This window comes from Triticum dicoccoides, chromosome 4A, assembly GCF_002162155.2.
Source record: "Triticum dicoccoides isolate Atlit2015 ecotype Zavitan chromosome 4A, WEW_v2.0, whole genome shotgun sequence".
Classification (NCBI taxonomy): Eukaryota; Viridiplantae; Streptophyta; class Magnoliopsida; order Poales; family Poaceae; genus Triticum; species Triticum dicoccoides.
The window spans coordinates 69,906,067-69,915,969 of record NC_041386.1 but is presented as its reverse complement, the minus strand read 5'-3'; positions in this window follow the sequence as shown (position 1 = coordinate 69,915,969).

The window sequence follows — 9,903 nt, the reverse complement described above, 5'->3', positions numbered from 1 at the left end:
CACGTCATGACCCATATTTCCTTAGAAGCTCAGTTTTGCGGCCGTCGCAGAGCCCATGCAGAAGAGAATGACCTCGCGCTCAGCCGTGTGGACGCGAGGGCTAGAGACAGGCGGCTCCATTGAGGGCGTTGTGAGGGCTAGGGACGAATGGCGCCATGACAGACGGGCTGGCGGCGAAGAGGCCATGAGGGCACACGAGTAGAGGGCATAGTGAAGGTGAGAACTATGGCGAAACACCGGGGGAGGACAGTAGTTAACCAATTACAAGCAGCCAGTGTCTCGAGGGACGTCATGAAAGAAGCAATGATCGGTCATCGTCAACGCAAGGCCGATGTGTCATGCAAATTGGAGAAGGTTCCTATGCCACATTGAGCACTACCGTTGTATTGTCCCGTCCCATTGACCGTGGGTCCTGCAATGGATGCTACGGTCAAAAGTTTCTTCACTTGATGAGGTTGACATGACAAGTGGTGGGTCCCATAGAGGAGTAAATGAGTCAAAGCAGACGGAAACAAGGCCCGACCCGACGACAACAGGTGGAGACGACACACATGGGCATACAGCTCATTTATTCGCGTTCCTTAGTGGCACAACCGTGAAATTCTGATGGCATCCTTCGAATATCCGAGTTAGGTAGTGGCACAAAGCGATTTTTCCCTATGTAAAAATGTCAAATTTTTAACGGATTTGTTGTTCCATGAACGAATAGTACAATATGGTTTGACTGATACCATGTCTGCCTGATAGATATCAAGAGTTACAGTCCAGTGGCTAAGATGCAGAGATGATTTGTTTGCTGTAGGTTCCTCATGTACGGAATTTAATTCTATGTAGCATGAACCGGTCACTAAATGATCAAGATTTACAGCCCAGTGGCTAAGATAGCATGAACTGTGAACTGGACTTGTAGGAAATATTTAGCACATTAAATTGATCTTGTTTGCCTGCATTCTTTGTGTGCTTATATTTCCACCGTTTTCTTTTGATTGTTGTTCCATTTTGTATCTGGTAGGGTGAATTATGCATCAAATAATCTCTGCTTATAGCCAAGGTTGAATTACTTTGCTTTCTTTGAGATTCACATGAAGCATGGATGCGTTTGCCAAATACAGCGTGCAAACACTCTACTCGTAAGAAATAAAGTGTGTAAACACTAAATGCTCCTTTATTGCGGTTAAACACTAAACGATCCTCTTAAGACAAGTAAAGTAAAATCAAAGGCAAATCAAAATTAGCAGGATTTTGCCAAATGCTTCTATAACCATCTTTATTCTTACTTCAAGATCCACATACTTTCTCACAAGTAGTGCATGAAAGAGAAATACATTTTATTGATTGGTGCAGCAATTATAGTCGTTCGACATCATATGACCCCAAATCGACCAGCTCTTCGCTCTTCAAGGTTTCTCTATCCTCTCCCAAGTGATGCATCACTCTTAAATCCTTCCCAAGATCATGTCATTTCCATGTTAGCCCAACCCCAAATTCTTTTTCTTGGGAATATTCCTTTTTCTATTAAAGGAATAACCCTGTTTGCCGTAGGTTGTGAAGCAACCTACATTTCTGTCATTCCCACAAAACTCTCAAAATTCCATTGGACCATATGGACCTTGTGTATTGAAAAGTATTCAAGATTCCATGCTCATGGTGAGCACACCATCCAATCTTTGTTTCTGGTCATAATTTCAGTTTGTGAAGCAACTATATTTTATACTGCTCCATAATTTCTGAAAATTTACCAAGACATGATACTACCTATATAACTTTCCTCCACCAAATTTGAGCTCATTTTATCTAGCCAATATTTTTCAATAATTTCCCTAAGTTTTAGTCCAATGGGAAGCATTGTGAAGGAAGTACCATTTATATTTGTTCAAATGGTATGATATTTTTAGAGTGCATTCCTATGCCCAAATGATCATCCTCCATCAAATTTCCGCTCAATCCAATCATCTGTTTGAGAATAACTTCCATTTCCATTTTTGGCCAGATTGGCACTTTGCAAAGGAAGTGCTAGCTATACCCCTCCAATTGAGCTAAAACCATGCCACAGTGATCACCTTAGTGGACGATCATCCTTAAACAAAAATCAGGCCAAATGGACTTGTGCATTGCCCCCATCCCTAATCAAACACTTTGTTGCTGATTAGGGTTTGAGCTTCGTTCCGTCTCATCTTTAGCTCATCCTATTGTCTCCTTGTATCTAGCAACTACTAGGGGGGTGCCCAACCGGCAAGACCTGCTTGGGACGCCCAAAACACATGGTAACACCACGGCCACGCAGTGACCACGTGGCTGGCATGCCATTTGGCGCGCTCTGGACATCGGGGCCCTCAGCCACCGTCCATACCACGAGCTCTCACCACTGCACCATGTCTACATCGTCGCCCTCCCCCTCCTCCGTCCACATGCACCCTCTGGACCCCGCTTCCCCTCCTCCTTCTCCCTCGGCGCGCGAGCTCTGCCGCGGCACAGTGCACACATGTCCTCATCTTCCTCCTGGCTTTTCCCCAAGCCCTCTGATACGTCTCCATTGTATCTACTTTTCCTAATGCTTTTGCTCTTGTTTTGGACTCTAATTTGCATGAGTTGAATGAAACTAATCCGGACGGACGCTGTTTTCAGCATAACTACCACGGTGTTGTTTTTGTGTAGAAATAAAAGTTCTCGGAATTGGACGAAACTTTTTGGAGAATTATTTTGGAATAAATAAAAATTACTGGAATCAAGACCCACTGGAGGGGGGCCCTAGCTTCCCACAAGGCACCATGGCGCGCCACCCCCTCTGACGCACCTTGGTGGGTAGTGGTGCCCACAAGGCTCCGCTGACCCTAATTCCGCCGCTATAAAATCCTATTTTTCCAGAAAAAATAGGAGAGGAAATTTCATTGTGTTTTACGATATGGAGCCACCGCCACCTCCTATAATTCATCGGGAGGCCAGATCTAGAGCCCGTTCGGGGCTCCGGAGAGGGGGATCTTCGGCCTTCATCATCACCAACCATCCTACATCACCAATTTCATGATGCTCACCGCCGAGAGTGAGTAATTCCTTCGTAGGCTTGCTGGACGGTGGTGGGTTGGATGGGATTCATCAAGTAATCGAGTTAGTTTTGTTAGGGCTTGATCCCTAGTATCCACTATGTTCTGAGATTGATATTGCTATGACTTTGCTATGTTTAATGCTTGTCACTAGGGCCCGAGTGTCATGATTTCAGATATGAACCGTTTATGTTTTCACCATTATATCTATGTTAGTCCTGTGTCGCCCTAGGTTTATGACTGTTATATGATGAATATTATCCAACGTTACCACTAATCCAATGGATACGAGCTTTTCACACATTGTTCTTTGTTGTGTTACTACTGCTATTGCTACTGTTACAACTGCTATAAAATTGTTACTGCTGTTACCGTTACCGCTGCTATCATTACTACTACTATCAAACTATCATATTATTGTGCTACTAATCACTTTGATGCAGATATTTAATCTCCAGGTGTGGTTGAATTGACAACTCAACTACTAATACTTACAAATATTCTTTGGCTCCCCTTGTGTCGAATCAATAAATTTGGGTTGAATACTCTACCCTCGAAAATTGTTGCGATCCCCTATACTTGTGGGTTATCAAGACCTTTTTATGGCGCCATTGCCGGGGAGCATAACTATATTTGTTGAGTCACTTGGGATTTATATCTATTTATCACTATGAAGAATCTGAAAGATACCAAAACCAAGATCGTTCCCTCTAAGACGAGGGGAGGTAAGGAATTGCCATCACACTCAACACTTGATTCACCTTCTGTTTTAAGTAAGCTTGCAACACCACCACATGCTATTAATCATAATATGTCGCAAGTTATTGATGATGCTACTTCTGCTATGAATGATTCTTATGATGATGCTAGTACTCTGCTTGATAAGAATGTGCTACTAGGTGAATTTCTTGATGAAAAATTTGCTAAAGCTAAAGATATCGAGAATGTTGAAACTGATGAAGTCTTTGAAACTGGAAATTATGAAACACCTATTAGATCTAGCTCTCCTAGATATGAATTTCCTGATATACCCGAGGGTTATGTTATGGATGGAGAGGTATCTAGAGACTTTCTTGCTTGCAAAGATAGAGACGATCTTAAGAAATTAATAGTCAAGTTGAAAGAAAAAAATTGAATGCTAGAATGAAATGTGATCCTAAGTTTGCTACTTCACCTATCTTTGTTACTGATGAGGATTATGAATTCTCTGTCGACCCAGAGTTAAGTACTTTGGTTGAACCTGATCCTTTCCATGGCTATGAAAGTGAAACTATTGTGGCACATCTCACTAAACTAAATGATATAGCCACCCTTTTTGCTCAAGATGAGAAAATTCGCTACTACTATATTCTTAAGTTATTTCCGTTCTCATTAAAGAGTGATGCTAAGATATGGTACAATACTCTTGCTCTTGGTTGTGTGCATAGTCCCCAGGATATGATTTATTACTATTCTGAAAAATATTTTCCTGCTCATAAGAAACAAGCTGCCTTACAGGAAATATTTAATTTTGTGCAAATTGAAGAAGAGAGTCTCCCAAAATCTTGGGGGAGGCTTCTCCAATTACTTAATGCTTTGCCTGATCATCCTCTCAAGAAAAATGAATACTTGATATCTTCTATAATGGACTAACTGATGCTTCTAGGGACTTCCTAGATAGTTGTGCTGGTTGTGTTTTCAGGGAACGAACTGTTGAACAAGCTAGGGAGTTATTGAATAATATATTAAAGAACTATAATGATTGTATACTTCCTGAACCACCGCCTAAACCCACTCCAAAGAAAAGGGGTATTTTATTTCTCAGTCCCGAAGATATGCAAGAGGCAAATAAATGTATGAAGGAAAATGTATTAAAGCTGAAGATGTTAAGAATTTACCACCTACTGAAGAAATACATGGACTTGACACACCACCAACACCCGTGGTAGAGGTAAATTCGTTATTAAAGTTTGATGAAGGTGACATCCCTTATAATAAATATCCTAGTCAATGCTTATATGAATTTGATAATTATATCATGAAGCAAGATCACTTCAATGCTTATGTTATGAAACCATTGAAACAAAAATTCTGATATGATTGCTCGCTTGAGTGACTTGTTATTTAGAATCACTAATGATGTTAGAGGTGTAGGAAAACATGCCTCTATGATCCAAACTCAGGTAGAGCAAGTTGCTAAATCTCAAAGGGAATTGCTGAGTGAAATGAACAATAATATAAATGATTATGCTGTTAGAGTAGCAACTAGGGGAGACAAAATGACTCGGGTACTACTTTATCCTGAGGGACACCCTAAAAGAATTGAACAAGACTCTCAAAGAATTAATACTGATGCACCTAGCCCTTCTAAAAAGAAAAAGAAAAATGATATGACTTTGCATACTTCTAGTGAACCAGAAGTAGAAAAACCTTCTGAAGATAACAATGATGTTTCTATCCCTGATGCTGAAACTCAATCTGGTAATGAACATTCACCTAGTGACAATGAAAATGAAAATGAAAATGATGATGTTCATGAAGATGCTCAACAAGACAATGAAAAAGAACCAGATAATGATGTTGAGATAGAACCTGCTATTGATCTTGATAACCCACCTCCTAAAAATAAACGTTGTGATAAAAGAGACTTTGTGGCTAGAAAACATGGTAAAGAAAGAGAACCATGGGTTCAGAAAGCCATGACCTTTCCACCTAAACCATCTAAGAAAAAAGATGATGAAGAATTTGAACGCTTTGCTGAAATGCTTAGGCCAGTCTTTTTGCGCACTCCTTTGACCGATATTTTAAAGATGCCCCCTTATGCTAATTATATGAAAGACATTGTCACTAATAAAAGAAAAATACCTAAAGCTGAAATATCCACCATGCTTGCTAATTATTCTAGGATGGAGTACCTAAGAAACTAGGAGATCCAGGAATACCCACTATACCATGCTCTATTAAAAGAAATTATGTCAAAACTGCTTTATGCGATTTAGGAGCTGGTGTTAGTGTTATGCCTTTCTCTTTATATAAAAGACTTGATCTGAATAAACTCACACCTACTAAGATATCATTGCAAATGGCTGACAAATCACTGCCATACCTATCGGTATTTGTGAGGATGTGCCCGTTGTTGTTGCAAATGATACTATCTTAATAAACTTTGTTATACTTGAGATGCCCGAGGATGACAACATGTCGATTATCCTTGGTAGACCCTTTTTGAACACTGCAGGGGCTGTTATTGATTGCAATAAAAGCAAAGTCACTTTTCATATCAATGGTAATGAGCATACGATGCACTTTATGATGTAGGGTGGAACCCTATGTGATACGGACACCGCAAGTACTCTTGTGGTTCCTCCAATACTGTTAAGTAAAATATCTTCCAACCGAGAGACTCGTTATGAAAGTAAGATGCAAAAGTATGTGGTTCCTGCTCTACGTCATAAGAAGATCATGTGTGCAACAGAACAGAGAGGCATCTTAGGTGTGAAGCCTGTTCTATATGCTACTGAAGGGAGATGGTCATATGCTCTACCGATTGAACGCAATAACATCATCGCAAATAATTCTTTTGTTTATTCAGTTGCTCCACGGATTGTGCCTTAGGAGAAAGTGAAGCCCACGTTCAGAACACCTTGCCATGCAAGTATACGTACGTGATGAATCCCAGAATCAATCATCCTACAAGAGTGCAAGCCGAGCATTATTTTGCCGTAGGGAAGGATACATGTGTCCTTTTTATTTATTTCCATAGTTTGATCAGATTTGGTAGTCCTTTTTTTTCGTTGCGTACAACTTGTAACCGATGAGGAGTCCTCATGTTTTTCTTAGTCCAGGTCGGGCCTAGCCCAAGTATTAGGCGTCACCTATATAAGCAAGGGGTGCAACGCTTTGTAAAGGTTAGGTTTTAGTTTTGGCAAAAATACTCAGAACATGTATCTAGCGATGCCCGCGTATCTGTGCTCATGTGTTCCCTAATCAGGGTTTGATCATTGCATGTGTTTGGGCGACGTCGATCGTCAAGGCGCAAGTCTCGGTTTGATTCTTGATCTACAAGGATCGATCTAGCTTCCTGTTCTTCTCCATATACTTCTACTGGTGCTTATTATCCATCTGCTAATTACTCCGTCGCCGTCGCCGCCGCTAATTGTCATTAGCTTAATCCCCTGCATCTATACTACCACTACTACTACCACGTACATCTTCCAACCGCTGTTCATCTCTACAATCCATCCATCCATCTAGTCTAGCTATACTGGTTCTTTTGCACCTACACTTCTACTTCTTTCTAAAACTATTTGTTCTACCTGTTTGCGTGAGTGAAAGATCAGGGCCGCTACATAAAATCGTCTCAAAGCTATTTAAGCCGTATCAACTGGTATCAAAGAGCGCTAGGTTTATCACTGCGCGTGATATCAATGGCAAGCAAGCGTGACGAGGATGAGGTGCGGGAGGATGACGGGCCGCCGCAATATGGTCCCGATCTGGACCCAGGTGTCTGTGCTATGTTCAAGGCTACATACCAGCACTTCGACAACCGCATGAAGGCCCTCGACAATACGGTGACCGACGGGTTCCAGGCCATGCAAGCAGCCCTCCGTCGCCTAGAGGCAAGGGCAGCCGGTGCGGCTGCTCCAGCCAGGGAACAACATGCCCTGCAGTAGCGAGCACCTCGACATGTCCATGACATGGTTGTTGCTAATGACAACAATGATGCTGAGTCCGAGGATGGTTCTGATGCTCGCGGCAACTTGCCTCCCCGACCACGACATGATGCTCGTCCCCGTGATGATGGACCAAGGCGGCGCCGCGATGAGGACGAGGGCGGAGGTATTGGTAGAATAAAAATTACTATACCTTCGTTCATAGGCAAGGCCGGTCCCGAGGAGTACCTTGAGTGGGAGATGCGTGTGGAGCAGATTTTTGATAACCACCGTTACTCCGAGGAGCGGAAGATTCGTTTTGCTTCTCTTGAATTTTCAGGTTATGCATTAATTTGGTGGGATCAACTCAACCACAATGACGCACGACCAGAATCGTGGCGTGAGATGAAGCGTACAATGCGTGCTCGCTTTGTGCCAGCTTATTTCCAGAAGGAGCAACACACAAAGCTTCGACGTCTTGTTCAAGGAGCCATGACAGTGGATGGGTATTACCAAAGGATGCAAGTTCTGATGTTCAGAACTAATGTGCATGAGTCTGATGATGCAACAATAACACGTTTCTTTGAGGGGCTGAATGAAGATATACGCGACCGTGTTGATTTGATGCAGTATAGTGATATGCAAGAGCTTCTTCATCAAGCGGAGCGTGCCGAACAGTGTGTCAAAGCCAAGGAAGTTTCCAAAGGCCGCACCAATTTCAGCATGGGGCGACATTCCTATTCGCATGACGATGATAATGTCAAGCCAGCTTCATCCTATAGGTCAGCTGCTACCGATCACAGGGAGATGAACAAAGAATCTATGGCCGCGAGAAAAGTGGCTTCAAGGGCTGATTCAAGTGCGCAGTCTGCTATGCGTACTAGTGAGATTGTTTGTTACACATGTGGAGGTAGGGACACAAACGCATTGATTGTCCGAACAAGAAGAGAGTGCTCCTTGTTAATGATGGATATGTTTCTGAAGACAAAACTGACTCAGAGTTTGATGAGCCCAAGGAAGGGGAAAGTGAATCTAATCCTATCATGTGCTATCCTTTAGATTATGATGATCTGCCATGCATCATGGTGCAGCGAGCTAAAGAGGATCAAATTCCAAGTTCGGGACAGCGGTGGAAATTTTTCCAGTCACAATGCAAGATCAAAAACAAGTGTTGCAAGTTGATTATTGATGGAGGGAGCTACACCAACATCATAAGCGGGATCCTATACTCAAGAGAACAAATATGGAATCAATTTTTACGCTTCATCCTTGAGTAAACTCACTTGTATTCTCTTGATCCACACACTTCGATGATCCGAAAACTAACACCTGAGATTAACTTGACAACCATTGTTAGTCCCCTACATGTATATTGTCATCAACATCAAAATATGATGTAAGGGCATGATTGCTCTTTCAGTCTCCCCCTTTTTGTTTGTTGATGACAACCATACATGTAGTATCATAGGTGCAATAGATAATCTTAGGATTGACAATCATGAGGGCAAAAATATATAATAAGTTTATGTTTCTATTTACTTTTAGCTCCCCCTCAATGTGTGCATGGGATGAATATGTTAGGATGTACAACAGAATCGCCATAAGGTCGCATATGTAACTAGATATAAATGTGGGAGACATGCACATATGAGACCATAATAACCCATAGACTTAAAAACATTTCATAGCCACAAGATAATAACATAGTTCCACATGATCAAGATCAAATACCATAAGTAGCAACATTAACAAGACCGAATAATATTAGCTAACACAAATATCCAACACATCATAGCATGACCTTACTAAGATACTACTTCTCCCCCTTTGATAGCAACAAGTAAAAAGGGGTGAAGAACTAAACGGACTCGGCCACTCCTTGCGGATGTCATCATCATCAACAAAGAACTCTGGGTACTTGTCATGAGACGGGAAACCGAAGGTGGAAGTGGATGGGACCGTGGGAATAGGATCATCATCACTCACGGGGATCCCACGATCACGAAGACGCTGCTTGAGCTGATTCTTGGAGATGATGAGGCGCTTCTGAACATCATGATTCTACTGATAGCTAAAGGTGATTGCTTTCATGATAGCAGACTGAGCCTTGCCGAAGAACGAGGCAAGGCGTCCACGAGGAGCAGACGAGGAAGATGGAACAGAGGAACCACTGGGCTAAGTAGGAGCAGCTGTCTTCCCACCGGTAGACCTCCCAGGCTGAGTAGGAGCAG